Source organism: Chelonia mydas, chromosome 8, assembly GCF_015237465.2.
Source record: "Chelonia mydas isolate rCheMyd1 chromosome 8, rCheMyd1.pri.v2, whole genome shotgun sequence".
Classification (NCBI taxonomy): Eukaryota; Metazoa; Chordata; order Testudines; family Cheloniidae; genus Chelonia; species Chelonia mydas.
The window spans coordinates 56,646,308-56,671,081 of record NC_057854.1 but is presented as its reverse complement, the minus strand read 5'-3'; the positions used below and the strand labels follow the sequence as shown (position 1 = coordinate 56,671,081).

The 24,774-nt window shown below is 39.6% G+C and overlaps 1 pseudogene; it reads right to left on the bottom strand.

Moving 5' to 3' along the window:
• Positions 1 to 1,951: 1,951 nt before the first annotated feature.
• Positions 1,952 to 2,952, bottom strand: LOC102942734 (annotated as a pseudogene).
• Between the last annotated feature and the right edge of the window lie 21,822 nt (positions 2,953 to 24,774).

The window sequence follows — 24,774 nt, the reverse complement described above, 5'->3', positions numbered from 1 at the left end:
TCTTCCAGGGAAGCCTCTCCCCCTCTTTCGAGGGATTACCTGCATCATCTCCTGGGGGTTCCTTCATCCCCCGCCCACAAAAAGTACACTGGTCGGAGGGTGGATGTCCCCATAGCTCTGCCACAGATGCTCACACATATTGCACCCCTGCAGGCGTCCCTTCTCCTTTATCCCCTTTCCTTCCTGTAGGGGGTCGAGGCCAATCCTGACCTCCTGCTGGGCACCTCAGGCATAGGGTTCTCCCAAGCCACCAACTGGACTCCCCATTTCTTCTCTGGGAGATGCATTGTGGGGAGTTCCAGTTGCCCCTTTTCTCCCTCTAAGGGGCTTGGGCTGGCCATCTCCCCCATACCTCCCTGCCTCTACTCTAATCTATCCGGGCTCTGTTGTCTAAGGTTCTCATGTTTCCATTCAAGTCTAAGGTTCTTTGTCTTTGTAAGGTCAGCCCTCCCTTCGGGGAACATCTGCCTCCGTGTACTCCTTGGTCAGCTTGACTGCTGCATCGACCATACTTGGCTGATGTCGCCTGACTCAGACTCTGTTATCCTCAGGGAGGCCCTGCAGCAATTGTTCTAGGACAAGGGCGTCTATTATCTCCCCTACTGTTTGCATCTCGGGCCTCAGCCAATAGGTGGCCCAATCCATCAGGTTCTGGGCCACACAGCCCCCATCCATTGGCTGACCGGAACTTTTAGCAGTATTTCTCTGCCAACGGGCCCACACAGTCTAGGATGGCCACCCTCACCATCTCATAATTCCAGGCCTGTTCCTCACTCAAGGCCATGAAGGCCACTTGAGTTTCTCCCACCAGGTAGGGAGCCAGCCATAGGGCCCAGGTTGCCCTATTCCATCTTGCGCCCATGGCTCCACACAAACATACCGAGAAAGGCATCTGGGTCATCTGCAAAGACCACTTTATAGAGTCCCAAGCCTGGCAGCCAGGTGCCATTCGCTACCACAGGACTCACCATTTGTTGCAGGAGTTGCTGCTGCACGCTGGCCTGGTCTCTTATAAAGTCCTGTAGGCTTCTCTGCTGTCCTGCCTGCGAGGTTAGCAAGGCCCGTCTCTTGGCCTGGTGGGATTGCTGGAAGTCTTGCAGCACCTTCTGCATCTGCTCCTGGTGTTTGATGAGCCATTGCAGGGTCCCATCCATCTCTGGGCTGCCAACCATGTCCATTGGCTCAGGATACCAGACAAGCCGCCACGAGTAACTGGGTGCCAGTGGGCCCCTTTATCTTTGGCCAATTCTGCACCCACAAGCCAGCCAGCGACCTCTGCTTTAGTGCAATTTATTTACGCTACAAGTTCCCACCACCTTGTAGCTAGAGACAGTGTCAGACTCTCAGCCTCAGAGACTGCTAGCTTCTGCAGCCAGCAGGGGAAAGTAGCCTCTAACTCCCTGGCTCCTCCCTTTCCTCTCCCCCGGCTTTCTTCCTGACAGCCTGTCGTAGCCCTGGCTAACAAGGCCAGCAGCTGTTCCCCCGTTTACCACTTAGGCCTGGGCTTACTCAGCCAGCTCCAATACCCCTTTTCTGATTGGAGCTGGTGTGACAGAAGACTGGCTCAGGCTTTTCAAGCCAGCACCCTGTCACATGGCTCTAAACTTCATGGAGGACAATGCTGAACTTTCTAAAGACATGGTATTATGGCAGCCTTCTTTGCCGAAAATGGTCACACTCAGAACTCAGTACTTGCTTGCCTCACCCATTCATGTCATATGAAATCAAGACAGGAGAGTAGTTTGTGTTGAAATAAGCTGAAGAGGAGGATCCAATAATTTGAGCATGACAACAATGGTTTAATACACTTGGAACAGTGGAATATTGTACTTATCTTATGTGCATATCCTATAGCTTCATTTATTAGTGCACTGATTCCCATCTCTAAAGTCATTGCACTGCAAATTTAAGTGGAATGAGAGAGCAAGCTTTATACTCTCATACATTAAATTTAGGCTTTGGCTGCTTTCTTCTCTGGCTGTTCTTTCTTAGGATCCTGTTTCAATTTATAATCTGTCAAGGCAACCTTGATTTCATCTTTAGCCAGCATAGAGCAGAGTAGCTTAACTGGAAGATGGCAGAGTTCTTTAGCAATATCAAAATTCCTGATAGTCAAGGCTTTATCAACAGTTTTTCCTTTAATCCACTCCATGGCCAGTGAGCTTGAGGCAGTTGCCTATCCATGGCCAAATGTTTTGAATCTTGTATCAACATTTTTTTCCATTTTTTGTCCAGTTCAGCCTGTAGTTTCATCACAGCTCCACAAGCAGGAGCACCCACTTATCCAGTACCAAATATTCTTACCAGTGTTATCAAGGGAGCCCATATTTCTTGGATTCCCCTAGTGATCCACTACTTCCTCATGATACCCCATTGTAGAACCTGCCAGCTCCAGGGGTGCCACCCCAGTCCAGCTCTCAGCATCACCATCTTGTGCCGGAGGAGCCGGTGTGCTGTTTTGCAGCCTCACCCTTCACCTGCCTCTCCTTCACCTGGTCTCCATCTTACCCCCTACACCAGGACTTTGAGGGGTGGGGGGTCCTTGGGAGGCAGCTTTATGGCTGTCTTCTATAGTGATTGCTGGGGAGATCTTCCTACACCTGCATACAGGGCTTTCAGGGCCCCTTTACACAGCTATGCCTCTTTTACTTGGTGTACAGGGACAGGATCAGAGTCTTACCCAGACTCCCTGTCCTATAGAGCTTAGGGTAATGAGTTTATTGGTGGCCAAAGTTTACAGGCCTAAGAGACACAAATAGTCTTCAGATAAACTTTCAAACCTGTGCGTCCTTATCCAAACCCAAACTTCAACCCTTTGAGGTTAAGTCATGAGTTTTCACCATGGACCTATCCAAAGCCTACTGAAGTCAATGTAAAGACTCCCTCTGACTTCAATGGGCTTTGTACCAGGCCCTGTACAATTAAATCCAACAGGACATCAGTTACAAGCATAGCCATGGAGAGCAAACTTTTGTCTTCATTTGTCCGTCCCTAATGTTATCTGTTCTGTATTGCAATACCTCAGGTCATTGATCCCCATTCTGCAGGCTTCTTATTTGGTATGAAAAATTCAATGGAATGTGTGATATAGCATTTCACAGTGAATTGATTCCCCTTGATTAAGAAAAAAAAAGGTTAACACTTTTTAAATGTCTGGTAGATTTACCTTTATTACTTGTTTGGTTCAAACCTTGGCACAAGCACACTGAAGTGATATTTTTTGCCTTAGCTGGCCTACACAGCAAGTTATTTGTATGTTCAGGATACAAAAATCAAAAGGAAAAAAAATGAAGTCCTTTCACTGTAGCTATTTAAAATGTTTTTTAGCCTTCTTCACCCCCAAACAGAGTTAAATAATGATCTGGCCATATATGATGGATGTTACATTAGTGTAGAAATCTGAGTTTCGACTGAAGTCCTGCTCTCTATCCTTTTTTTAAAAAATTCCCTATGGCAATCTCTTTGAAAGTGTCTGGCAAGTTTATGTTCTTTATAGCTCTCATATTAGCACAGAACTAAACAACTGTGAGCCTGAGTCTGTCACTGTTACCCTGAGTTGGTATGAGTACAACATGAGTACTTCCCTCCTCTGCCCCCATGAAAAATGTCTGATTTCTACAGAGGATTTTACCTTCTCACCAACAAACATCAAACTCAGAAAATGAAAAGTTTAACCAAAAACTGAAAATTTCCACTCAAATTTTTCTATCAAAAGTCAAGGGAAAAAATATTCTGAATAGCTTTAATACATTAATGATTATGAAGTGCTCAGATGTAATGGTGGAGACAGAGGGTGGTTCACAGAAGTACTTAGAAAGGTGTGTGCGTACACAAAGCTATGATACAGTATATGCACACTGTTCTACTTTTGCTTGGGCAGTGGCTGCATTCTGTTATGTTCCTCTCTTATATCAGTGGTAGAGCAGCTTTAGGGCAGTGTTTCTGAATTGGAACCAAGCAAGAAAACCAACTTCCAGCATGTTTTCAAACAGGCTTTCTGGTGTGCATCTCTGGGTATCACCGGTCAGAATTTGACCCGTTGGGTATAATACAGTAGTTTTCTGTACCTTTATATTTGGTAATGGGTTTCACACTTGGGATGCATCTGAAACAAAGTGGAAAGGCTGCCGACTTCTTGGTTTCTTTCTACTATATTCCCTTTTTTTCCCCCATAGCTGTTTGGGTTACCCGGGAAACAGCTGCAAAATGAAATTGAATTGGTTGTCAGAGTGACAGCAGTAGGTAGAATTTTTAAGACACAAGATGCACAAAAAGGGAATACACGTCAATGAAATTGGTTGTAATGTTTTATCTGAAATATGAAACAAATGGTACTCAATCTTAGGTAGGCTATACTTTTGAAAAGTTCTGTAGCAAATTGATCTTGTTGTAGTAGCAGGTTAATTTTTGTTGGATTGGGGAAACATAGTTCCAATTGCTTTAGAGTTCTTTTTTAAAAGAGATTTAGTTGAGCATATTGTATAAATACATTTTTACCATTGTCAAAAATAACTTCAGTATATAAAAGCTGTTACTGTTTTACACGCTGCTGTGGCGTATGTATTTGTTTATATATAAATGCATTTGGCTTGCATTTGTATAGTAACTGAAATGCAAAAAAAAGAAGAAGAAGAAGAAAGGGAAACCACCCCAATTAAGCTTCCAGTTACTTAACCAAAAGGGTACAAGTGCCAAGATACCACTGGCATTTTTTCTGAAAGAATCTGCATTCCTACAATAGAAGCTAACAACAAAGCTAATGGAACTAACAGTGCACTCCTGAAGCCCAGTGGTAAAAATGAGATGTCTGAGTAGAACTTTTTATGAAAGGAATAATAAATAAAGCTTGAAGAAAATACTCAAAACAACTTGGGGAAAATGTTTTAAACTTCACTGATTCTGGGTTTTTGTATTTCTTTTTATTCACCGGAAAGTATCTTTTGTGACTTTTCTAAGGTAAAATTGAGTACCGAAGACTCATTGAAATTCTAGGGGATTTGGCCTCCTAATTCCTTTAGTCTCATTTGAAATTCCAGACTTATTTATTTTAAATACAAAAAAAGCCCTAACTCCAGTTCTGTGGACTCCAACATTTATTTATTTGTTTATTTATATTATTAACAGCGAACAAAGATTACCACCCAGCAGTTCTATCACATTCCTTGATTCTCAAAGGTTGGCCAGAGGTACTTCATATTTGTACCATCCGAATGTAGAGAGGTAGCTCATACATCTCTGGTTATGATAGGCAATATGAGTCAAAGAATTTCTTCTCAATGATTTTGTTTTCTATACAGTTAATGACAGTTAATATTTAGCTGCTCCCAAAGAAGACATCACTCAAGCATTCTGGCGTCATCTTGACAATACCAAATACGTATATACAGAACACAGTTCCAAAAGCTAGCTGTAAAATAATTGACAGAAATTACTATGTCCTCTGGAAATATTCAGAATGACAGGTAATGATCATTTCCCCATACATCATGTTTAAAACATGAACAATGCAATGAAAGCTATTAACATCAACTTACCACTACTAATACAGAAGATAGAATGTGAGTTCAGAATATTTACCTGCTTTAAATTCTTTATAGTATTCCCTGGGATTTGCACTCATCCGTGCAGGGGCAGGGGGAATCATCTTATTCAAGATGAGCTGCACAATGTGGTTTGCCTCTCCTGTTTTGATGTATTACTTCTATTGATCCTTCCTAATTTAGAGATGGGCAGACCTGGGGGTTGACTATTTCAGAACAGTCTACCAAGAAAGCAGTTGTTTTTATGCCCATCAAGTGGGGGAGCGGAGGGGGGCGGGGAGAAAGAGCACATTTTAGCCTCAGAGAATCCAAAGCAGTAACTCCCATTATGCATAAAGAAGCTATTTTTCCAAGCCTTCAAACTGGTGTGTTTTCATTTACTTAATGTAAAGGAATCTTTATATATACTTTGTGACTGAAGCCAGTAAATCAAAACAAAAAAACAAACAAACAAAAATACCATCAACCAATCTCACCCTTGCCACATTTTTATACAATAAAAAGCAGAATAAGTTGGAACTTAAAAATTCACCATTATATCCTCTCCCACCTCCTTCTTGCATGGTCTATGTTCATTTCTAATGATGAGTCCAAGTTACAAAGTCTGAATCAGATCGAAAGTCTCCCAAAGTTCAGGAGTGTTTGATTTACTGGCTGTGGTTCAGGTCATGATGCAGAACAGTTAACTGAGAAGTTTGGATCCTGATCTGAACTTTCTCAATATGTGGTGGCATTGAGATTCAGGGGGTTGGTTCAGGCCCATCACCAGCTATGACATGTAACAGCTGAAGAGCTAGAAGGAATTTACTAGGTGATTGTTTCAGAAAGTGATGGCCATGACAGAAATGGTTAATTTCTTCTGACTACTTATTCAATCATATTCCCATTCCCTCACTGCACCAGTCATCTGCCTGCTTTATTTACTGAATCCATACATGTAATATTTATAGTAAATAGCAATTTTCCACAATAGCATCTAATCTTTATTTACGTAGACCACGTTGTACAATCTTATAATGCCAGGCCCTGTAGGGTTGTTAACAAATTATGTCATTTTGTAAAGAGGAACAACAGAATAAACTGAAAAAAACAACGAGAAGCCCTTATGGCACCTTTGAGACTAACAAATTTATTTGGGCATAAGCTTTTGTGGGCGAAAACTTCATCAGATGCATGGAGTGGAAAATACAGTAGCAGGTATATATAAACAGTACCTGCAAAGATGGGAGTTGCCTTACAAAGTTTGGGGGGGGGGGATCAGTGCTAATGAGACAATTCAATTAACAGTACAATACCAAGGGAGGAAAAATCACTTTTGTAGTTGTAATGAGGGTGGCCCATTTTCAAACAGTTGACAAGAAGGTCAGAGTAACATTAGGGGGAAATTAGTAGGGGGACATTCCCCCCCCCCTTCTGTTACTCACACCTTCTTGTCAAAAGACAGGTTGCCTGATGCACCATTCCCTTATTCCATATAGTTCCAGTGACTTCAGTGAGCTACATCACTGTAAAACCTTTGTAACAGAGTAAAGGATCAGGTCCAGGATCTAAAAGTGCTAGGAGTTCCTTTCTCTCTCTTTTCTGTTACTGACAGGATATCACTGGACTGTACTCTCTCCTAAATGTTAGTACCTGTAGAATCCACTCCTAGTAAATCTTCCATTGCTAGAAATGCATCCCCTCCCCCCCCCCCCCCCGGCTTTAAAATTATCATCCTTCATGTGCACTATCAGACAGATGGATTCTCAAGAGATCTCGGCTTCCATTTAAGCACCAAAATAAGTGACCAGATTTTCAAAAGATTTAAGCATATTGGATGCTGAACTCTTTTGAAAAACCTGGCCAAAAGTATCACAATGGGAGCTGCTGAATGCTGAATTATTGGGGGAGGGGGGAAACGGTTCTTATTAAAGTCTGCTAAATAAAAGGTGAATTCTTTTTAAATTTTGGCCCCAGTTGTTGGTGCTGAGCATTTGAAAACCTGGCCTTTCGAAACCAAAATTGTCACATATATAATTTACAACTAAAGTCTCCAGTCCACCAGCTAATAGATCATACTTATCTTTGAAAGATACAGAAAAATCTAAGGTGTTCCTAACTATTGTGCAAGTGGAATAGGTCATATCATTAGTGGATTTCCAAACTGTTTAGGCAGTTTACTTTTTATCATAAGAGTGTTAACTATGAGTCAGAAATCATACTTTATAATTGCCTGTAGAGCTCAAGTTATCTATGGATGGGAAAGATTTAACTGATGCAGAAGCAATCTATAAAATAGGAGACATGAAGTATACAAGTAGATCATTGCTGTCTAGGTAGTCGTGAAGTAAAGTGCTGCCAATAGAAAACTTTCAGGGTTGGAAGGAAGTTTTTCTTTCTTTCTGAATTATCTGATTTAGGTCCCTTTGAATTACAGACTCTCATAGCTAGCAGGAATTTCAGCTTGGACAGGTTGTTCATTTCCTGAGGATGCATTGCTTAAATGGAGGTTTCTTTGTAAAAGAATTGCTTTGGGGGAGGGAGGAAGGCATGTGTGAAACTCTTTTGCAACAGAGCCCTAGAACTACTTCCTCACCAGTGAAAGCAGGAGGCATGATGATCCCCTGACTGACTGTTCTTGTGAGATCTCATTGCTAAGTTTGTAAGCTCCTGGCATTGAGATAGGCATCCCGACTTTTAAGGACATCTCCAGACGTGGCAAGTGTTATGCAAATCACATGACACATGTATCTGTTGTTCCCTTTAGCCCTTATATTGCACATCCCCACCGGAATCTTGCAGTCATCAGGTATATAGTGAAGTGATGGGCTTTCCCCTGTAAATTGTCCATTAACAGCCAGGAAGCCAATCACCTCTCCTCTCCTCAATGGAGCCATTGTGGGGAAGAAGAGAGAGAGAGTAGTATAGATATTTTTGGGGTGGGGCAGGGGACTGTATGGGAGAAAACCTCTAAATGTGGGAGAAAAATTTTGGGTACAGCTAGGTGTAAGGGGAAAGTGCAAAGATGAGATGGATGAAAGACGACAAGATGAAGAGGGATTGCAGTCAGGAAGGAAGATTTGTGGCCAATTCTGGGAGGGGCAATACAGAGGAAGAGCTGAAGGGTCACTATGTACATCAAAGTTAGGCACAAGAAAGTGTTTGTGTGTGAAAGAGGATTCCTGTGAAAGGAAATAGACCGGCTGGGGATTGTTGGAGGGCATGCCCCCAGATGACCACTTGATCACTCACATCCATGAAGAGTTTCATAATGGAAAGTACACTGTTCTTTGCAATTCTCTGCATCTAAGCCTGTGAGTTTTCCCTACAAATCTTGAGGTGGGAAAATTAACTGCTCCTGTGTTAAATTATCAGGAAACTGTGGGCAACATATATGCAACAAGGGCCTGTGCTTTGTGGTTCATTTTACCTCACTGGTCCAACAAAATTCAAGTTTGTTGATTCTTAGGCATGCTGCAAGGTTTGTCTATTCAGAGGCTTTTGCTTGGGGTGGGGTTTGGGATTCTTTTCTGGGATGAAGATTTAGAGCCCTTTAATTGATTGAGTCAGTTCTCTTTTATTTAATTAATGTATCCATAGCCTTAATACACACTTAGCATTTCATCAGCACATTTTATAAGTAAATCATTTACCTATTATACACTATGTTTCCTGCAAGAAGATCTTAAACTAAAGACCTGAATATTCTACAATTCAGCAAAGGTTGAAGCAAATACTGGAATTAAAGAGCAGCCAAACCCTCAACTAGATGAAATGAATTACTTCAAAGCTAATCAGACAATAGAAGGCTAGGATTTATTTAAGAGACTGAGATTACAATAATTGATTGTACTAAAAATCATGCCCCTTAAGTAAAGTTCACAAAAGGTTTTTCTTTAGTTTAAACTTTATAATGTTATCATTATATTGCAAACACTTGGTGTTATATATTCTGATTACAGAAATTCAAATTCTAAATATCTGCAGCGGCCTGAGCACTGACTTTGCATAACAAGAAAATCATCATAAAGCAATTGTACATATGCTGGAGTTCTTGCTCAGTTCACATTAGTCCATTTTATACATACCTCAGATTATCATACTTTTTGCAGGATCATCATATGCAGATTATTAAGCTGCAGATAGTGCACTCATAGTTCAACTTCCTTTTAAAAACATTTAAATCTATTTGAAAATAGCAGACACATCTAAAAATTCTGACAAGTCTCCATGTCTGAAACTCTTCTAGGGAAGATACTGGAAATCTTGGGAATTTAGTAAAATAATATCAGAGACCTAGTCTCAGTTCCCAGCTTTCCCATAGAGTTCCTTCTACTTGCACTTTTAAAAACAGATTTCCTCTGTGATCATGGTCAAGTTACTTGGGCCAGATTTTTTCAATGGTTATCACTGGTTACATCACCCCCACCCCCTTGGGTCTGATGTAAAGAACTCCAGACCATCTACAATTCGAACTGGAATCAAGGGAAATAGTAGGTGCTCAGTACTTCTGAAAGCCAAGGTGGCAGAATCAGGTCTTACAGCACAATGTGCATTTTCCACACTAGTCACATACCACCACATGAGCACACACCCTACACTGATAAGGGTGGTATACATGCTTAGATACTGTATATAGGTATGACGTCCAGGAGTGCTAGTAAGAAACTGGTACTTGTTCCCTGGCCCCAGTCACATAAAATGGTTCAAGATTACAAAAGAGTACATTTTATGTTTGCAGGCCTTTTTTGCTCACTAATAATATAAAAATAAAATAAATAAATCCCCAAATTAAAAATCAAAACATTTAATTCTGAAACTGGTGTGTTTCAGCATTGTCAGAACATTTTCCTAGTTTTCTTCTGAAACAAAATTCCAATGAAAATCAACTCAATCTTGCAAAGTGTTTTAATTAGGTAGAAATTCATATCCAACAGAATAAAGTTCCACAGAAATTTCTTCACCGAGCTCTAAATCCAATTTCCCAATACAGACCCAAATCCTGTTTTATATTGATAAAATAGTTGAGTATGTCATTTTAATAAAGTAGTGCCTAATATTTAACTAAAAAGAAAAGGAGTATTTGTGGCACCTTAGAGACTAACCAATTTATTTGAGCATAAGCTTTCTTGAGCTACAGCTCACGAAAGCTTATGCTCAAATAAATTGGTTAGTCTCTAAGGTGCCACAAGTACTCCTTTTTTTTTTGTGAATACAGACTAACACGGCTGTTACTCTGAAACCTAATATTTAACTATATTTTAATTGCCCTTTAGACAATACTTTTCAGTGAACAAGCCATTTTTATAGAAGATTTTCTTAACTAAAATGTTACGAAGGTAAGGGCAGGGATTAAAGGTCTTGAGAGCAGTCCTAATTAATGCACTAGAATTTGTGAACAATTTATAAGTTTCAGATTGCAATAGACAAATCAATACAGCATTTAAAATAAATTTCCTATTGCTGAACTTCAATGAAGCCTGATATTGATTCTGCATGGTTTATATGAATTCTCTTATAAATTAAAATATAAACAATGTACAATAAAAACCTCAAAGAATAAAGGATATTTGTTAGAACTTTTATGACCTAGACCCTGTAGTGCACTGCAGCATGTGCTTAAACTTTGGAGTCAGTAGAACTACTTAAGCATTTAAAGTTAAGCACATGCTGTGTAGGAGTCTACACCAGTGTGTTGATTTGAGGCCAGATCCAGGAACCTTGGCTCATGCAAACAGCCCCAGGATTCCCTGTGAAATAAATGAGCTGCTCATGTGAGTACAGAATGTGTGTGCGCGCGCGCACAAGATTGGACCCTTGTATTTTAGGATTGTCAGAGAAAAACACAGTTCTCACTCTTCAGGTTGGGTGCAGCAAGTCAGATACACTTTATTTTCTCAAGCAATTGCACAGAGGGAGAGTGCACACTAGGCCACAGGGTTTCCCCTACCTAGGCAGGTCTTTCTAAAGATAAACAATTAGAGCAAGCATTTATACCTTTATTACAGACAACAATGAGCAACAGCTGCATATTGTTTATACATATTCCTTCATGATATCTTATTTTTCTCACCAATTTCTCTTATAGTCTACATTCTATTCTTATCTAATACAAGGTCACAACAGCCTCTCTCACAGTTCTTTTCTCACTCGCTTTGCAGAATCCCTGCTTCTACAAATCTCATGTTATTAAAGCTAGAGTTAGCCTGACTCCTGCTCATTTCAGAGGCCTGCATCCAAATTTCCTTTATATACTTCCAAAGGATGGAGAAAAAATGGATAGAACTATTTAAAGGAAGATTCTAGGAGGGATGGGATGTGTGCCAGAATCCCCAGGGTGCAGACTGGGACTGTATCCCCTTAATTCTCTCCAGCCTGGGCTGTCTCTCACACAATGCCTTGCTAGTGACCAGCAGCAAACCCCTTCAGGCATTGTTATTACTCAGCACAACCGTATGTGGAGCCCCACACCCAGATAGATTGCATGAATGCTCCCAGAGACACTCAGGAATCACACAGGGAAAGGCACCAGCCAAATCCCCCCAGCTCCCAGCCTTGCACCTCCGGAATATATAGTCTTACACTGCTCAATACGAGTAATGCAGATTTATTAATTGGTTCATCACTTCATCAATGGAAAGTGGATATACACCAGCCTTTGCAAAACCTGAGCAGATTTACTATACACTTCAAGCAAATTCACTGGTAAAGATAAACAGTTAAACAAATGTATTGACTACAAACAAGAGATTTTAAGTGATATTAAGTGATTGACTTTTTGCCTGAGTTAGTTACCAAAAATAAAAATAAAATGTAAGCATGCAGTCTAAACTCTCAACCTACTAGACTGGGCAACATCTAGACTAAACTGTTTTTCTCACCTCACTGGATATTGCAGTTCATAGATTTCACCCTTGTAATCTGGGCCAGTCCCCTCATTTGCAGATTTCAGAGTGTCCTTGTTGCTTGAAGTGTAGGTGGGTGAAGGAGAAAAGCCCAGCATGTGGCCACTGTATCTGTTTTATACCCCCAGATATGTCCAGGCATGTCTGGGAGCATTATTGAGTCTCCAGGCAAGGTCAAGCAATTCCCCTGGTGTGGCCTCATGCAGGCGAGTCACTTAATTTTAGCTCCCTTGCTGGACAATGCTTGTTGATGGGTTGTTTGACACCTTGCCCAGGTGTTGGTTACTTTCCTTGCTGTTGCGTCTGGGGAGTTAATATCCGGCTGATTCCCCAATTTACAGCATGTTTTAGTGACCACCATACAGCACAACTCTCATAACTTCATATGCATTAATGATATACATATATGGATAGAGAAATGACTTTTAGCAGAGCATAACCTCTCTCCTTATACCTTACAAGGCATGCTTTATATGTAACATCACAATTATATAAAAATGAGGAATATGGGGGTTACAAGACGTTTCCCCAAGGTATAGTATGTCACAGTATAGTTCAAGGAACTGGATGAAATATTGATATCTCACCTCTATATAACCAAATCCAGTGCTGATTGTTTAGTAGTCTCAGTCCAGTTCTAAAGATACTTCTGCCACAAACTTGCTAATACCTCCGTCTCTCCGAGATTGACAGAAATCAGACAGATAAATACTACTTAACCATGGATCTATACGTAGAGAGTATAGAACTAGAATTCATGAGTGACCTTCAGATTCCACTGAAATCAATAGGAGTTTTGCTACTGATTTCAGTGGACCAGGACTTCAGCCCCAAGGCAGTTAGGTTCTGTACTTGGCTCTCCATTCACTCACACACTAGCCTTTTAAAAATCTGTTCCTAAGTGATTTGTTCAAGGTATTTAAGCATCCACTCAATGTGCAGCAGCAGTCAAAAAAGTGAACAGAATGTTGGGAATCATTAAGAAAGGGATAGATAGGACAGAAAATATCACATTGCTTATATAAATCCATGGTACACCAACATCTTGAATACTGAATGCAGATGTGGTCACTCCATTTCAAAAAAAGATATATATTGGAACTGGAAAAGGCTCAGAAAAGGGCAACAAAATTTTTTAGGGGTATGGAACAGCTTCCGTATAAGGATAAACTAATAAGACTGGGATTTTTCAGCTTGAAAAAAAGAGATGATTAAGGGGGGAGGGTTATGATTGAGGTCTATAAAATCATGACTCGTGTGGAGAAAGTAAATAAGGAAGTGCTATTTACTCCTTCTCATAACACAAGAACTAGGGGGTCACAAAATGAAATTAATAGGCAGGAGTTTTAAAAACAAACAAAAGGAAGATTTTTCCCCCCCACACAATGCATAGTCAACCCGTGGAACTCCTTGCCAGAAGTTATTGTGAAGGTCAAGACTATAAAAGGGTTCAAAAAAGAACTAGATAAATTTGTGCAGGATAGGTCCATGAATAGCATCCCTAGCCTCTGTTTGCCAGAAGCTGGAAATGGGGGACAGGAAATGGATCACTTGATGATTACCCTCTGGGGCACCTGGCATTGGCCACTGTCGGAAGACAGGATATTGGGCTAGATGGGCCTTCAGTCTGACCCAGCATGGCTGTTCTTATCTTCTTATGCTGCAGTCAATGTTTCAATGCTGAACTGATCAGGAGCCTAAATTTCATTTCAAAGGAGATTTAGGCACTTGAGACAAAATTCCATTGGGATTTAGGCTTCTAAGTGCCCAAATGACTTCTGAAAATGAAGCTTACGCTCCTAAATCAGTTAGGTGTTGCAACACTGAGCACATCAATGCCTTAATCTTTTTATTCCTCATTTACACATGCATAGTGTATACAATAATGTTTATCATTAAGAAGTCAGCATTTACCCAGTTTCCATACTTCTAGATTTATGGTTTTAAACTGATGAACACCACACCTTTCTCGGCAGAATGTTGTAAGTTTAATTAGTGTATTTAAAGTGCTTTGAGAGCCTTGGATGAAAAGCTGTATTGGGGTAAATCTTGGCCAAGAAGCGAAAAATATATTTGTATATTTGGATTTAAATTGTAGAATTTGCACAACTCAAATACAGCTGATACTATAAACTTCATATTTGGCTTCCATATTGAAGTCTTCACTTGACAAAGGAGAAACTCTTTAAGTTTGAAGAAAATCTGTTTAGTTTTCTAACGTTTGAATTTACATTGTTTGCACAGCCCTCTTTGAATATACTCTCTCTTACCCCTCCTCCAGAACGATTTACTCTATTGATCATGAACAGGTGTCACTTATTTATTGCAATATTCAGATTCAGAAAACAAGTATGCCCAAAAGTTGAGAAACTCAAAGCTGGCTTCTGTGGAGTTACATCCATTTAGCGTGGGCTAAATATGCTGGTACCTGGTCTACAATAATGTTAACTTAGCCATGTTGACTGTAAAGTGTAACCTTATGTAGTACTTTCTATTCCTGCTTTCCTTGTATAATATATCCCTAGCATATTCATTTGTGCTGTTAAATGTATGCAGTAAATTTACATAGCTTGTTTTAATATTTCCATAGAAATCTTAGCTTTTTCAGGAATTTCCTGTATTTTTATGCTTAATTTTCCAACCTTAATTCTACACTGAATTTGGATTTTGAATGAGTTATAACCACTTAATGCACTGATTTCTAATGTGTATACATCTTTGTAATAATGAGCTGTATGCTATAGGAATGACACAATATTGACCATTTGTGGATTTTTCTTGGCTTTATTTTTCTTCCCATTATAGTAGAGTATTTGCATTACATAGGAAATCATCTGTGAGCAGAGAGCAAAGCAGAAATCTTCCTTATGAATGTTCTCTCTTTCCTCAGTTTAAATCAGATCCTTTAACGTTACTTTAACATAGTTTGTATGTACATTAATCATATCATTAATGTAATGACTGACAGATAGAAGTTAGTTTAATGGAGAGTTCAGGGTTCTTAAATCAAGACAGGCCTTTGGGTTCTCATGATTAATAGACCAATACCCAAGCTACATATGCTTTAACTAAAAAGCAAGGATAATGAGTTCATGCATCCGTTAAAAGAATGTTAAAATATATGATGGCTTCCATTACAATGATCGCCCACTATGCTAGAATTAATACATGAAAATGTGTTCATATTCAACATTAAAGGGAAAAAAAAACAGAGTCTAAGCAGGGATATTCACAATTCAGTTTTTAGGGCATCCAAAAAGTTCCAAGAGATCATTTAAAAAATAAAAGTGGTGGTAAGGGAAGGGACCAGATAATTAATTTGGATCCCTGCTCAGAATCTCAGACATGAAAGACTGTTTTTGGGTACTCAACAAAAAAATATGGTCCAGTATGGAAACTAGCAAAGTATAAGTAGTCCTATATGGAAAGGGGAAAAGCTATACCCTCATAAAGCTCATGTATACCAATATAAGTTTGTCCACACTATGAGTTGTACTATATTAGTTTAAAAAGTTTCATACCCCAGACCAAAATAAGATATGCCAGCCAGCACAAAAAACAAAAAACAAAAACCTACTTCAGCAACACTATTTATGTGAGTTATGTTAGATACATTCATGAGGTTTGTAGGATCAAAAGCTAAGGAGTGGACATAGGGTGAAGTTAGGCACCTAAATAGCTTTGTGAACCCGCTGTATAGTCTACAAAATTCTAAGCATGGAGAGGAATTTTGGATGGCACAAGTATGTTTAACTAACAGTAACAAGATGAGATTGACAGAGCAAATGTTGGCTGAATATCAGGAAAATTTTCCTGATAATGAATCCTTTCAGGGTTCGAAAATATCCCCCAGGAAAATTGTGAAAGTGCCATAATCTATCTTTATATATTAAATTATAAAATTGGCAATAGGACAGGGAACAACTGATTAGCTGATAGAGTTTCAGCTGTGAGTAGCTAACCACAAGCCTTTTCCATTACCTTGCTGTTTTATTGTTTGCTTGTCTACTGAATTATAGTCCAATTCCAAATTTTATTGGGTTCATAATTATGTAATAAATGTCAGTATTAGGACTCCGTTGGCAGTTACACAAAGGAATTCTAGCAGCCAGGAGATTAAATGAATAAGGGCAAAAGCGTAAAACGGAAATTACTTAAAATTCATAGTATAAACCCGGATTCAAGAAAGTATCTTTTTTTCAGGAAAACATTTAGGTATGTGCTTAACTTTAAGCATATGCTTAACTCCCATTGAAGGTGAATTGGACTTAAGCATGTCCTTAAAATTAAGGACATGCATATGTGCTTTTCTGAATTAGGACCATATTAAAGAGGGCGAGGAGAATGTTATAATGCCTGAATATCTGCTAGGTTACTGTACCTTAAAATCTTTTAAAAATAAAACAGGAGAAATAGAAAGAAATTACTCCACATTAATCAGTAAGAAATAAACACTGCTTATTCCACACCACATTAGATTTATTCAAACAAATGCTTCATGTTGCAAAGAAAAAAAAATCAACTATCAAACCGCAATCTTTGCAAGAAATATTGGGAACAATTACTCTTTGTGCAAAACTAGCAAAGTGTATAAACTAATTTACTGCACCAATGCCTGTAATTAATGTTTTCTCACTCTTCTCAGATTATATATATATAGTACATTACACCTGTAATTTTCCCAGCGGTCACTTGTAATACATTACTGCAGTGCTACTAGAAATTCACATGTTCTTATATTTGCTTCCTCTAAAGGAAAGATTGTTTGTGAAATCTCAGGACTTGTTTCCCTGGCAGGGGGTGGGGGGGGTATGTTCTTCAAAGTCTGTATGGAGTTGATAAAGAATTAATCAAACAAATGAAAAAATGAGAGGGAGTGAGGAGTGTATTAGAAGGACATTCTCTACCTTCCCCACACTGCCAGGTAGATCCTGAGAGCCAATAAACTCAAAGGATGACTAAGGCATGGAGAAGCACCTGGGAGGACCCTGCATCCATGGGGAGCCTTCTTGTAATCATGAGACTTAGCAGATGCACAGATGTCTCCTTGTGCAGTTCTCAGTGCAGGATGAAAGCCAAAAACCTTAACCAGGGGATAAAATATATTACTGGTTTGGATAATACAGTTTTAAAAACTGATTGGAGCTGTAGCGTAGACTGGGTTCAGGCAGCCATTTTAAATAATCAGTTACAATACCATCTTAAGGCCTATTCCAGCCAGTTTTAAAACTCAACTGACTATAAAAATATCAATTATTATTTGGGAAATTTCCTTAGTGTAGACAGGCCTCATGAGACCTTATAATGGCTTTATACCTCATCGTGATGGTGGCTGGTAAGCATGGGCAGGCACCAGGCAGCGGCCAGTTATGTGTCACCTCCGCTATCCACCCATTGGCCATTTATGTGCTCCCAGGGCAGGGGCTTAGCTCCCTCTTCGCTCCCCTCTCCCCTGCCCTGGGTCCTGCCCTCATGGAGCATGGGGTTGCTCTATCCCCTAGGCACCCTCCCCTGCTGAGAAACCTCTGGCTGGGTTCCCTGAAGCCTGTGCAGTCAGGTTCCCTGGGCCCTGGTGCACAATGCATCCTTAGGGCTAAACCCCTTCCTGCTCACCCTGTAGCAGGAGGCAGCTGGGTTATGTCGGTGGCCAGTAGGAGCCTGGAGGTATTAGTTGCCTTATGATACTGTGCAGGCAGGCAGGGACAAGCTGCTTCCAGACATGCAAGGGAGGGGGGGTGGCAGGGAGAAGAGATGAGCTTGCAAAGACATGGACCAGGTCATCCCTCCCCCCTGCTCCTCCCCTTTGGCTGGAAGTAGCTCCCGTCCCTCCCACACAGTACTGAAAGGCTGCTGCTGGCCACATTCTGATGTGAACCCTGGCAGAAATCTGGGGAGGGGGAGCATCTGACCCGGAGTTCAACCCTCCCCCCATGTTGCCTCAGGAAGACGCGACACCAGGTACCAGAATAGCTGGTGCGTCCCGGGGGCCCAGCCAGGCATAGAGAGCAGAGAGCACCAGGTAGGTCAGTCACCCCCACTGTGAGTGTGAACCCAAAAGCCTTAAAGATAAGAAGGTAAATAAAAAGAATCCAACTATGCAGTATTTCATTTTAACAGGGGCTCAGTCAACTTGATGTTAATTTGAATGTTTGTATTGCATAGTTCTGATTGATTATCATTGAACTTATTTGAATACAAGTATTTTTACCAGGTGTCCTGTATTCAGCATAGGAAATATGGTTACTCTCTCTACTAATCCAAAAAAAGACAAATGGTCTTTATGAAACTAGGCCATAGGTCAAACAGCTTCTGGAATCTGTATCTTGCTGGAAAAAAAGTTACTTAGAAATCTATCAGAATGAAACCCCTCTAAAACATACCCCCCCCCCTCGAGTTTTATATAAAGTTTGCAATTCCATAAAAGTTATGAACCTCACAGAAAGCACTTTCTGAAGCCCAGGGTCTCACACTTCATCTATTCCATGAAACCACAAACTTACCTCACAACTAAAATTCCACAATTTCATCTCAGGTTATTGCTGAGATATTGCCTTTTCAATTTTTGACCTATACAGTTAGATGTCAAGCATTCAATTATATCCTCACATCACAAAGTTCTCCCAGGAATTGATTGAATTATTCTGCAGTGATTTTTTGCTGAGACACACCAAAATCTCTTATAAAGCTATTTCAGGTTGCACTGTACTAACACCATTTCACAAAATCTACCTATTAAATGCATCTGGCTGTAAAACAAACAGGTTAGCTTCCAAAAAATGACCTTACAAAGAGATTGTTTGAATACTGAGCTCTCTGTATTTTATTTCTATGGGTTCCAGGAATATGTTAGTCTGTATTTTTATTATGGTAGAAGTTTTATAAAGTTTAGGGAATGAATAACTTTGTTGAATTTTTATGCCAGTTTATAGAGGGTTGAGGCTGTTATTCCATAGAACAGGGGATAGGTTTCAGAGTAATTTGTACAGAACCCAATTGGTGCATCACTATTACATTCAATATGACTGTATCAGCAATATCGAGGGCACTCTGTACTAGTCTGTCTATATAAAATCCCAATCATTCATAATATCGGAGATGGTTAAATGTTAGATGATGTTTAAATGTTAGAAGAGACTATACTACTCAAATGTAATTTGAATGCTAGGAAATATGGGGTGCTCCTCAATGATGTGATCACTGTTAAAGCTTGTATCTTGATTCACCATCTTGCAGATTTTTCCAAAAACAAACAAAAATACATATATATATTTCCAGAGACTTAGGTTGAGCACAATGAACAAATAATAGCATATTCAAGAGTTTGTAGTGAAAACATTTCCCCCCTCTTATTAAGATGCATGGAATATGCTTATAATCTAGTAACTGGTTTTGGTTACATAACAGAAACAAAACCTTTGATTTTTTTTAAAAATTAAGGTTAAGCACACACATCAGGCAATGCAAATGTTAATTTTGAATAGATAACCTTAATTCTGTCCATTCTACATAGGGATTATGATACAATGTTAATTAGGTAGTCAGTACATTTTTTCAGATAATCTTTTCCTTTCCACTGTAGTTGCACATGTGTAGTTAAGTGAATCTCTGATCACTCTTTCGTGATGAGACTAGCACCACCACACCATTTTCTATTCTGCCAGCTAAGTATATGGCATAACCCAGAAATGCATGGGTAAATTCTGCAGTCCTCACTCAAGAAAAAATCGTTTTTAAAGTCAATGCAAATTTTGCATAAGAATTGCAAAATGTTGTCGTCCTGCTTTTAGGGAGCTCAGTTTCTCTCAATCCTTGCTAAACAAAATTTTAAAGATGTTTCCTTTGAAGATGATTTGGCCTAAGCAATCTGCACATTTCCCATTCCTAGCTATCAGCTTTGATTCTTCAGTGAATGTCAGGTTACAATTTCACTTTAATAGCTGCCTTCTACAGCTTTGTTCTGTGTTGGGTAGGAATGGTTATCATGGACCTTTGCTCAGGTTTGTATGCAAATTTTCATTAGACAGACAAAAGACTCACACAAAGAATGAGATACATGATCACACTCTAATATGTTTTCTTTGACTTTTCTTTTATTACAGCCTAGAAAACTACACTGTTTGGGGAACAGCTTGACACCAGTGGAAGCTGACCATAAGTGTGAGCTTTCCTGCCCTCAGCAAAACACAGGATTCACTGAAATTGGATGCTTTGAGATGTGAATGGTACACACACACTCACAACCCATACAAGGTACACATGACAGTATCCTCTTTCACTCCCCAGTGCAGAGGACTACTCTATTTTGTCTAAGAGGGTTATCTGGAAAGTCTGCAGTTTAAAGACAGGTTTCAGAGTAGCCGTGTTAGTCTGTATTTGCAAAAAGAAAAGGAGCACTTGTGGCACCTTAGCACCTGATGAAGTGAGCTGTAGCTCACGAAAGCTTATGCTCAAATAAATTTGTTAGTCTCTAAGGTGCCACAAGTACTCCTTTTCTTTCTGCAGTTTAAAGACCTTAATTTTACCATGACCATGACTCTACAAGAATGTTCTATTCAGTTTATTTAAATTGTTGTATAACCCAAAGATACAAATCATAAATGCATATATTGGGTCTAATTCTCCTGTCATGCTGGTGGAAATCAGGAGTAAGTCTATTGAAGACAATGGAGCTAAACCAGTATAAAGTATTATGACAGAAGAACCAGGATCACAATATAGTGAAAGTTCAATAAAGACTTGTATAGATAAATACAAGTTATTTATGTAAAGCTCCAACAGATATAGCTTAAGACCTTTATTTTTTTGTTCAGTGTAGCTTGATTAATGCTTAGGTCTAGAGTGATGCTGAAATAAACTGCATCAGAGCAAAATATCATTAGCAGTAGTAAATCTCAATTTCTTAATGTGCTGTAATCCATAGAAGTGGAGGGAATTAGATTATTTCACAATTACATTACTTTTTGACAGGTTTCAGAGTAGCAGCCGTGTTAGTCTGTATTCGCAAAAAGAAAAGGAGTACTTGTGGCACCTTAGAGACTAACAAATTTATTTGAGCATAAGCTTTCGTGAGCTACAGCATCCGATGAAGTGAGCTGTAGCTCACGAAAGCTTATGCTCAAATAAATTTGTTAGTTTCTAAGGTGCCACAAGTACTCCATTACTTTTTGAACTGCTGCAAAATTGTTTGCAGAACTTCAGGTCTCTTGTAACATACCAACATACATGAAAATGGAGTGGCTGCTTAGTGGCCATACCATATTCCTTTGCACTGGCAGTTCTATTATAATATCATGCAATAGTCCATGGTCAATGCAACCAACTTGATTTGTATTAAAAAACACTTCTTTATCTTGCTACTGAAAAAAAAATCTAAACTGTGCAGCTTTGCTGTCAACATTGGAAATGTTTCTAAAATTATGAGACCAATGTGCTTCTCCCTCTCCTCCTACTAGCTGATGATCACAGTTTCCCCTACCCCAGAAGTAAAGTAGTTATAAAGTCACGCTGGCTCATAATGGATAGTCTACAATAGCCATTTATCCTAACAGGCTAGTATTATTTTTAAAATTAACTATTAAAACAAAAAGATGTCTTTAATTTTTAATACTATGTCAAAATATGTTTTTATTTATTGTAAAGAAATCCATATAGCCAGGACAAGTCCTCTCTGGATTTCAGACAGTTTCTGCTCCAAGCACTTCCAGCAATTGTTGGCATCTTTTTGAGGCTGTCTGGATAGAATTTATTAACATACGTAACCAAAGCTCTATCCTCATTGAAAGACCATAAAACACACATTCCTTGACAGATTAAAGAAAGCTGTATCATACATTGTGCAGATTGAGCCCCTCTTACCCGGCTTATCCTAATCATAGCTCTGCCATTTGCTTCTCCTGACAGGATAAAAAAAGTCCCATAAAACTAAAACAAAATAGACAGTCTGCCATTCCTCCCTTACAAAACATTTGTCAGAATCCCTTCAAAAATAATTGGAAAGAAAATGTGCTGTTCTACAATCCACTGAGTCATTTTTAAAGCTCATCTGGGGATATGTTAAAAGGTGGTATTCTTTATGATCAGCCAGCTTGGGAAGGGATGTATTTTACATTGTCAAAGGCCTTTCACAGTTTTTTGTTTTGTTTTGTTTTTGTTTTGTTTTTTTAAAAAACACTGCATTTTCCCTGACTTCAAACATATCTATTTATACAGCGAGCAAATAATTTAGGTTCACTTACTGTTCAGCATATATAACCCTCAATGTTCTAAGCCGTTCTTATTCCTGTAAATTTTTACAGCACTATGATTTATATTTTCTGCTTTTGAACTTTATGCTGTTTAATAAATGCGCTATTGAAAAGCCACATTTTGCCATATATGAGAAGTAGCTCACCAGTATGTCCCCCACCCGTCCTCAGATCCTACAGCTAATAAAGGACTAAATCAAATTAGAATTTTTGTAATGCTGCATATGGAAAGAGCTGATGTTGGCATCTTAAGTGAGGACTCTATCTTCTCTCTCTCAAAGTCAGCTCCTTGCTAGTGAGAAGATGGGCTACATTTCCAAAAGAGCAAATTTGCACTTACATATGAAGAGGCTAACATGTGTGTATCTGATCATCAACTCAGAGAAAGGCAAAAATGTTTGAAAACAAGTCACACCTTCCAGACAGCATGGTGGCAGATTACACACACAAGTGGCAGTGAATGTTTCTTTCCTCTTCAGTGAGCTGTGCCAGTGTCATTTTCAAACACACCCCTTCTAACAAGATACAGTGTGAGACAAGTTCAGTTACTGGTTGCAGATCACTGCAGAATGGCGAGGGTGAATTCACTGTGGAACTCCTGGCCACACTAGCTCTAAGCAACAGCTGCTATAACATACTTCTCATTGCCACCAAAAAGAAAAGTTCAATATGGCACAATATAGTGACAAACCAAACACCCTGGGAAGGTCACTCAGGGAACAGTCAGCTAAGACAAATACCTGGGAATGCTTCTTGAAAGAAGCATCCCAGGGAGCAGATGGGCACTACACTCTCTAATGAGCTCACACAGAAAAATTATAAAAGACAAAAAACACCTTACTGCCCATAGATGAACACTTTTCATCAAACATTCATTCTATATCTGACCTCTCAGTCTTCTGTCCTGAAAGGAAGCCTGCACAACACCTTCAAAAGAGCCTGGGAGCTTAAATGCATAACTTCGCTGGACTCTAAAAAAAAAATCATAGTCTGAATAAGACACTAGATTTATGGTTTATCACAACAATCTGTAACCCATTATCACCCCCCTGCCTTTTTTGTCCTATTGCCACAAAGGTCACTTCACTTTGAAGTGTCTCTGACAATATGTGTTAACTACTTACCGTAGACAATCTGTTCCATCTTGTATTTAATAAGTCATTCTGAGTACCTTTCTCAGACCTGAAGAGCTCTGTGTAGCTCAAAAACTTGTCTCTCTCACCAACAGAAAGTTGGGCCACTACCTCACTGTAATGAGGTCGCACTCACCTCTCGCAAGCACCCTGTCAAGGTTCCTCCCCCACTCTGAACTCTAGGGTACAGATGTGGGGACCTGCATGAAAACCTCCTAAGCTTACTTTCACCAGCTTAGGTTAAAACTTCCCCAAGGTACAAATTAATTTTATCCTTTGTCCCTGGATCTCCACTGCCACCACCAAACTCTAACTGGGTTTACTGGGAAACATAGTTTGGACACGTCTTTCCCCGCAAAATCCTCCCAACCCTTGCACCCCACTTCCTGGGAAAGGTTTGGTAAAAATCCTCACCAATTTGCATAGATGACCACAGACCCAAACCCTTGGATCTGAGAACAATGAAAAAGCATTCAGTTTTCTTACAAGAAGACTTTTAACAGAAGTAAAGAAATCCCCTCTGTAAAATCAGGATGGTAGATACCTTACAGGGTAATTAGATTCAAAACATAGAGAATCCCTCTAGGCAAAACCTTAAGTTACAAAAAAGACACACAGACAGGAATAGTCATTCTATTCAGCGCAATTCCTTTCTCAGCCATTTAAAGAAATCATAATCTAACACATACCTAGCTAGATTACTTACTAAAAGTTCTAAGACTCCATTCCTGTTCTATCCCCGGCAAAAGCAGCATACAGACAGACACAGACCCTTTGTTTCTCTCCCTCCTCCCAGCTTTTGAAAGTATCTTGTCTCCTCATTGGTCATTTTGGTCAGGTGCCAGCGAGGTTACCTTTAGCTTCTTAACCCTTTACAGGTGAGAGGATTTTTCCTCTGGCCATGAGGGATTTTAAAGGGGTTTACCCTTCCCTTTATATTTATAACACACCCCCTGGCCAAGTGCGTGTGCCT